Below are 8,534 nucleotides of genomic sequence, written 5' to 3'. Positions count from 1 at the left end.
TGGCGGTGGCCTCCGGGCGGCCGTCGAGGCGAGCGCGTTCGTTGGCGGAGATTTCCTCCATCAGCAGCCGGGAGCGCGCCTGCACGAACGTCGGGAAGGGCGTCTGCATGGGAAGCAGAGTCGCCATGATCCGGAACTTGCTGTTGAGGCCGCGGATGAGCTGAAGCGTCAGCGTGCGGTCGGTGATGCGCTCGCCGACGTCACCGAGGTCCGTGGCGAGGGACTTGAGACGCCGACAGTACTCGGCGATGGAGAGATCCCCCTGGACGAGGTTGCGGAATTCCGCGCCGAGGATCACCGCGCGGCCGGCTTTATTGTCGCGGAAGAGAAGGTGTAGCTGCTGCCAGATGTCGAAGGCGGTGCTGTCCGGCGAGGCGACCACGTCTAGGAGCTCATCGGCGACGACGCCGTGGAACCAGAGGACGATGGATAGGTCATCGTTGCGCCACACGGCGCTTTGGAGGAGCGGCTCGGCGGGGACGTCGAGGTGGTGCTCCACTTGATATTTGCAACAAACGACGTAAAAGATCTGGCGCCATTTGGAGTAGTTACCCGATTCGAGCCCGAGCTAGTGCTGGAAGAAGTGGTTGATAGAGGGCGGCAGGCCGGTCGCAGCGGTGGAGGAGCCGACGTCGGGCACGTCGGGACGGAGAGCCAGGGCGCTGCCGGAGCCGTCCGGCGCGAGCGGCTGGACGGGGACGCTCCCCGCAGTGCGGAGAGCAGCCGCGGTGGTCGCCGCCGGTGACGCGGCCGCCGGAGTCGGGGGAGGAGGGGCGGCCTCGGGTACGACCTGTTTGCCGCGGAGGACGTCGGGGGCGAGGCGCGCCGCGCGGGGCGCGGCCGGTGGAGCAGGGGTCGCCAAGGGCGCAGGAGGAGGAGCTGCGGCCAGAGGGAAGGGGGCGAAGGGGTTGTTCGCCGGCGAGTCGAGGTCGCCACCGGAGCGCGTGCGGCGAAGGAACCGGTGCATGGCAGAAGCGAAGGGATAGGATCGGTTGCGTCTGATACCAAGTTAGGTTCTGTAACTCTCTCACACTCTGTATTGATGGCCTCGATGGGCTTATATAGTGTTACAACAGCAGTACAGAGGGGGGAGAAGGAGAGTACAACGGCAGTCCTGCATGTGAGGACGTGCGAAGTGCACGAGGCGCATGACCTGCGCCGGGTTGTTGGAGACGTGCGGGAGTGGAGCTGCTGACCGTTAGCCACCAGAGGGGCGACCTGTAGATGGCGTCGAACACCATGTATCCCACCATTAATCATGACATTTAGTACTACATCAGAACTCTCTGGTTCATCAGCTGATCCTATGGGGAAACCGAACGGAGCTGATCCCTTGATATCTGTTCCCTACTGTAATAATGAAAGATGATGCGATACATGATTGTCTACAACTATTTTCTGCTTGGCGGTTGGCTCATCCAAAACAGCCTGATGCCTCTGTAGTCTGTACAGCACTCTGCTGAGTAGAACTGCTATTGCTAGCAACCTGTGTCAGCATCGCCTGCTCTAGATCCTCACACTTCATCACAACTGGAGCTGGCTCTGGGATACCAGCATCGCTGTACTGTTCAGGAGACGGAAATGATGGTAACTTTGATGTAGTATCGAATTTATCGGTAGTTAGTTTTGAAGATAAATTCTGAATAGCACCATCAGACAAAGTTGGACCACGAGCTATGTTTTCGGAGAGCTGGCTCATTGATGGCAAGTCCTCTGAAGATTTTGAATTTACAGGATATACAGATAAAAAGCGAATTAGAAGAAAATATCATCAAACGAACACTGTAAAAAAAAGTGTAAACATGTCTTTTAACCAAACTGCATTTTGCATGCCATAAAAGAGGGATATGTGTTGTGCCCTGGGGGTCTATTTGGACCGGTCTTGAGCGAAATTGTCTAGGGTTCGGCCCTCGGGTTAGATAGATCGGAAGAGAGGAAGAGGACGACAGCTAAGCCACAGTACACTAGTTTGTCATCAACTTTCTTACCCTTTCATTGCAAGCCCAACGACTTATAGTTCATTACAACTCAGCTTTTAACGTGAATTCAAATACTGTAAAGGTAAATCTAATGACATGCAAACAGTGGAGTTAACTGATCCCTTCTAAACCTCACTGGACTTCCAATCCTAGCCGTTCATTGACTGAAACTTTTAGTGTCGAATCTGTGTGACATTTTGGGGTTCAGACTTAGCATCAGTACACAGGTGCTGACAGCATGTCCACAAAATTTACTTCTGTTGGGAACTTTTTATAGCATGACGATTCTAGTTCTAGTGACCGACACATAGCATATGCCACAATTACGAAAGAGGATTACCTTCATGGCAAAACCAGTGAGCAAATTTGGATGATTCTGGTAAAGACGAGGCCATCATATCATCACCCGTATTCAGCAGCTGACTCTGCAAAAGGCGGCGAAGACAGAATAAACACATGTCAGTTAATACATATCTGAATGCACCTTGCAGCCACTTGGCAATAACCAGGAATATTTTGCACTTCTGCACTATGATCACCAAATGGTATTTTAAGCACGACTGCACGAGTGCATAATAGTTTAAGTTGTAGGTATGATGCCATCTAAAGAAGTAAAAGGTCTAATAAATTTACATCGCCATCGGCTATCAACATGCAAGACTATATGTACATGACCTACAATATTTAACATAAAAAAGTCTCAACAGCCATCCATCCCCAGAAACAAAAATTGTTGAATTGGCACAGGAAAATATATCATAATTGAGCAAGACCTATTGGCATTTACGACTGACATGAACAACATAATACCGTCATAAAGTCAGATATAAAATTGCAGAGGTGCAAGTTCAGCCAACAGCACATTTACATTCACAGGGTAAGGTTGGTCCATGTCACATATTCCATACAATCTCTAGCACAATATACGAGAAGGAGCCTCTTCTTCTCTGAAGAAAACTCCTGCTCAGTCACATCAGGCCATACTTGTCGCTTAAGCTCCTTCAGGGCATCGGCATCGCGCTTACTGTACATAGCAAGCAAGGACCCAGCCGCCATGCCCATCACCTGAAAGCACCATGGACCATCTACATTCAGGTCCAGTCTCAGCACATCTTCTCCTCCAAGGAAGGATGCACCATCGATCTACAACATTCAGTCAAGCAGTCCTATTTATTGCCGTCCTCCCACCTTGTAAGTCACTTCATCAATCAAATAAAAAGAGGGCATCGATCAGACATACTTCAAAGAACAACGTAGCACTGGACAAGATATGTCTAATATATATATGTGTCCCCCAGAGTATTATTATTGTCTGCAAGGTTCAAATGAAAAATACACAAGGGCATAGAAAAACATTAAGCATGGTAGCTAATTCCGAATTTAAAATCCATGTATTTTGTTTCTTAGACCTCACTCTAATTAAAACAATCAGATTTTGAGGAACAAAACATCTGATTACACCATCAACTTGACTTGGCCAAGGACCTGTTGTAGACACTTACCAATTTAATTGCTCAAAACAATTGGTATGAGGAAACACTGACACTCATAATATCAACTGCTAGAAATTGATCCCCTTCGATGGATGCACATATGCACAGGAAGAAAAAATTAAGCGCTCTCAGCGGGTCCTCGTGCAACTATCTAAAAACTACATTTCTACATTCAAATATCAGAGTATTTTCTCACTCACCCAATTTCACCTCACAAAAATCATTATCACATACACAGGTAAAATGATCGATACATGTGTTAAAATACATAGGTGATCCATATAAATGTAGGGAATGTAGTTCGTACAACAGAAATTTAAACATTCATGACAACAGATATGGATGGGTATCCACAGTATACATATTCACAAATACTTCCCATTAGGACACTGAATTTGCGCTAGACACATTCATATATTTGCTACAAACATGATTGTCAAATACATTGTTGGAGACACTTTAATTAATTGATGACCATGGTGGAAAAAGTTGTACTGCAAATTTAGGAATTACAGACGATTAAAATGACAGTTTTGTAAAACAACTCCAACTCCAAGATGTGCTAGCTTCCCTGTGGTCACATACAGGCAATCCAAACTGAAATGATTGCATGCTAAATTGTTGACAGCTTTTGAACTAGACATGTGAACCTTTTCGTGTATGATACACATACCTAGGCTCTACCATATACTTATGTACTTATTTCTTAACCAAAATGAAGAACGCAGGGACATTTGAAATGATAATTTTATGACGTGTTACCGAAATACCAAAATTCTTGCAATGCAGAAAATTACAAAAAAAAAACTTGAAACGCACCACCACCTAGTTTGAAACTAGATTTTTTATTTGGGCATTGCAGAATGGCCTGATCTCTTCTATAATCATGGCATGAGGATGAACAAGTTCATAACCGTCGATGCTTTCTTCTCTACTGAATTATGGAATCAACAAATCATGATTCAGGGCGAAAATTATCAGTTTCATCAGGCATTAGAAATGTCCAAACCAGCATGTAACAGACATACAATAGCGGACAATTTGCATATAATTAGGCGAAAAACACCAAAACATGTAACAGACATGTAAAATGTCCAAACCAGCATGAAACAGACATACAATGGCGGACAATTCACATCTAATTAGGCGAGGAACACCAAAACATGACTTACCAACTTGCGGGAGTCAAAACTTTTGTGTGCCATAAGCAGTTACATTTTTCATTGCAGGTTCTTTGTTCATGAAAATCTGAATCTAGTCGGCACTTCCCCCTTGCAAGCTACTGCGTAGTCTGCAGAGAGCTGCGGTGCAGCTTCCTTGTGAGGGCATATGAACTTCTCCATGAACACCTTCTCTGTCAGGATGACAGCAGAATAGTAGTCCCGGTCATGATCTAGCAATCCATTTTCCTTAAGAAACTTTGTAACGTAGTACCGTGGCTTTAGCCGACCCTCCAGGCTGAAAGTGAGCAATGTCGACCGCGGAGCAATGTATGCTGGTGTCAATCCCACCTCAGAGATAAGGAAGTCTGACTTGCTCTGCAGCAGGTCCTTGGACAATGCCAACACCATTGGGGCCTTACAAAAAGCAATGCCCACCTCAGCACCGGACCACCTGAAAATGTTCTTCAAGCTGTCCACTTTGGCGGCGATATTCTCCTCACGGAGAGCTGCAACAGCATTCAGGGCGCGCCAGAACATCCTAGAGCCACGGGGTACGCCTAGACCTTCGGCGAATGCCACCATCGGCGGTCTATGTTGATGGTGAGCATCCTCGACCGAGCGGCGCACAGCTTGGCAATATCACAAGCACCTAGCCCGCACTTGCGCAGGAACGCGACATTGGGCTTGGTGACCCGCTCCAGGCTGTACGTGAGGAGATTGGTATTGAACTTCATCGCCTGGATGAACTTCTCGGGTGAGCCGAAGAGGGGCAGGTAGTAGTGTAGCTTGGAGACGGCGGATTTGTTGCCCAAGGAGTAGCCGGCGAGCGAGACGATGCGGGCGATCTCGCAGCGCGAGAGGCCGAGGCCGGCGAGCCCCGCGACGTTGGAGGCCAGGGATTTATCCAGTTTGGCGCAGAGGAGCCTGGGGTCCCTCGCGACGGCCGCGGCGACATCGGCGCCGGAGAGGCCGAGGCCGGCGAGGAAGGCGAGGACGGCGTCGGGATTGGAGGGGGACTTGAGGTGGGGGAGCTTTGCGGAGGCCTTGAGTGCCTGCGCTCGGGTGAGGCCGCAGGTTTCGACGAGGTAGTCCTCCACGGCGAAGGTAGCGTTCGGGGGGGCGGCGGGCGCGGGCGCTGCGGCGGAGACGAGGCGGTGGAGATGGGATGCGGGAGAAGTGGCTGGAGAGGAGAGGAGGTGGTTGAGGACGCAGCACCGAAGGCGGAGCATGGCGGCGCGACGGCGCCGGCGCCAGCGGCGAGGGAATGGTGCGTGACGGAGAGTGGTGAGGATTTGCGTGGTCCAACTTTGACGATGACCAAATGTTGATGGGCTGGGCTGGGCTGGGCTTTCACGAGTGACTCGCGAAGAGTTGGAAGACTACTAGAGTGAAGATTCTAAAAAAAAAAAGACTAGAGTGATCTCTCTCTCTTGACTAGAGCGAAAGTTATCTAAAAATCTAAAAAAATCAGGAGAGAAAAACATTGTCAAAATAAATTAGAGAAAAAAAAACAAATGAGTTTTCAAAGTGAGCCCTTGGTGCTTGCTTCGGTCACCTCCACCACCTCTTGGACCTCCTCCTCAGCCAACGGCGGCCGAGGACTCCAACGGTGCGAGGAATTTGGCCGTGTTCATCTCCGCTCTACAATGTCAAAGCAAGCATTATAAACAATCACTACTGATCACGAACAACCACTGTCGAATACCAACGGGATGCGGGGTTTTATTTTTACCTTGTCGGCATTTCATGGAGCACTTGGCGGACGCGTTTTTTGTTGCTGGCTGCGGCCGCCGCTCGCGCCGGAGCAGTCGCCGTAGGGGCAGCCGGAGTTGCGGCACTAGGCGTAGGTCTTGGACAAGGCGCCGCCATGGTCTTCTTCATTTTCTTGTTGGTGGCCGCCTCGGCGAGCACCGTCGCCGCTGCCGTCGGCTTTCGAGCCCGTTCGCCTCTGGTAGGTGCGGCGGGAGGGCGGCGTGCCATTGCCGGAGATGTTGTGGCCACCCCGGACACTATTGGCGCGGTTGGAGGCGGAGCTTGAACCCGGTGGTTCTTTGTCACTCCCAAACTTTTTTTGGCACCGGCGGCGGTGCGTGGGTGGTTTCCGGCGGGGTGAGCGCCGGGAGGGGGGGTTGGCTATCCATTCCGGCAGGCTCGGAGGTCATTGGTGGCAGCGGCGGGGGCGGGAGGCAGTGCGGCGCGGAAGGGCGAGAGGGAGTTTTACTCGGCCGCTGCACGATGGAGTATATTAAGGGAAACCTTGAGAGGAATAGGGAGTTGGGTAAAAATTATACTCCTTTAACGTTTTTAGAAGATCGGCTAGGTCTGCCGTAAGGGGGTAAATCGAAAATTTTACTTCCTTATGACCGTATCGAGGATCGGTTAGAAATGCCCTTATGAGATATGTAGTGTGTGTGACCTTGTTGGCTTCCTGAATGGCCTAACCCAGATGCTGCGTGGCGCCCACCGCCGTGGTGCATCAGCGTTATCATTAGCAAGGAGGTGGTTGTACTTGTCGGTTTCAAGACCATGGTCGGGCCTTCCGTGTTTGTGTTTCTCCAGTCAGTGTAATCATAGTGTTGAGACAGAGCAAACTCTGTTTTGCTGTGCAAATGAGCTTGGTGTTGATATAATCTCTCAAACAATGTGTGTTGAGCAACTGCTCCATATGATCCACAATGGCAGGCACCTGCATCCCTCAAGAAGGTGAGTAGTGTTGCGAATATGGCATGTGGCAGACACGGTAAGTTCAATGTTCTGCAATACTACAAAGAACATGTCACATTATTTCAGTTACCTGCACATGTTCTACTAGGAAGACTAAAAATTACAGTTTGTGAGGTGATTGAAGCATTGCAGTTACATTAGGCCAATTGGCTAGTAGTAACATACATCTCAGTTTTTATTTTATTTTTTTGAATTTTTGCTGTTTCTCTGTTATGTACTTGGCGAATGGTACATATGGGTTCTCTCTGTCGCACTAAAAAAATGTCGTGGCCTCCATGTCGGTGTCAAAACCGGCGGATCTCGGATAGGGGGTCCCGAACTGTGCGTCTAAGGCGGATGGTAACAGGAGGCGGGGGACACAATGTTTACCCAGGTTCGGGCCCTCTCGATGGAGGTAATACCCTACTTCCTGCTTGATTGATCTTGATGATATGAGTATTACAAGAGTTGATCCACCACGAGATCGTAGAGGCTAAACCCTAGAAGCTAGCCTATGATTATGATTGTTGTTGTCCTATGGACTAAACCCTCCGGTTTATATAGACACCGAAGGGGGCTAGGGTTACACAGAGTCGGTTACAAGGGAGGAGATCTACATATCCGAATTGCCAAGCTTGCCTTCCACGCAAAGGAGAGTCCCATCCGGACACGGGACGAAGTCTTCAATCTTGTATCTTCATAGTCCAACAGTCCGGCCAAAGCATATAGTCCGGCTGTCCGAGGACCCCCTAATCCAGGACTCCCTCAGTAGCCCCTGAACCAGGCTTCAATGACGATGAGTCCGGCGCGCAGATTGTCTTCGGCATTGCAAGGCGGCTTCTTCCTTCGAATACTCCATAGAAGATTTCGAACATAAGGATAGTGTCCGGCTCTGCAAAACAAATTCCACATACCACCATAGAGAGTATAATATTTCCACAAATCTAATCTGCCGACAACTTTTCATAACGGGACATCACGCCATGGCTCGGTCATTATTCGAACCGTTTTTCTCAACCAGCTACTGCACATATTGCGAGGCGGTTTTCTTGGCATGTCTTGTCGAAGCAGGGATCGTGTCCCCTTATCACGGGATTCTCATCAATACGGGTGTGGGTAACCCAACCGCGCCATCAATCACGGCGCTTGGGGAATAAGCGGGTTTACCAGGCAAGTGGGGAGGCACGGAATCCCTG

General features: G+C 49.5%; 1 long non-coding RNA gene and 1 pseudogene across 1 annotated transcript; both read right to left on the bottom strand.

Annotated features, from left to right (window-relative positions):
- Positions 1-1,009: 1,009 nt before the first annotated feature.
- LOC141026441 (uncharacterized) lies at positions 1,010-2,447 on the bottom strand. The gene is made up of 2 exons (XR_012188583.1): positions 2,320-2,447; positions 1,010-1,713 (listed from the first exon to the last, which is right to left on the bottom strand). It is a non-coding gene; the product is annotated as an uncharacterized lncRNA (long non-coding RNA).
- Positions 2,448-2,814: 367 nt separating this feature from the next.
- On the bottom strand, positions 2,815-5,966 carry LOC109768310 (uncharacterized; annotated as a pseudogene).
- Positions 5,967-8,534: the final 2,568 nt, after the last annotated feature.

This window comes from Aegilops tauschii, chromosome 1 (assembly GCF_002575655.3).
Source record: "Aegilops tauschii subsp. strangulata cultivar AL8/78 chromosome 1, Aet v6.0, whole genome shotgun sequence".
NCBI lineage: Eukaryota > Viridiplantae > Streptophyta > Magnoliopsida > Poales > Poaceae > Aegilops > Aegilops tauschii.
Note: the sequence above shows the minus strand (reverse complement) of the source record. Positions and strands in the feature narration are given on the sequence as shown.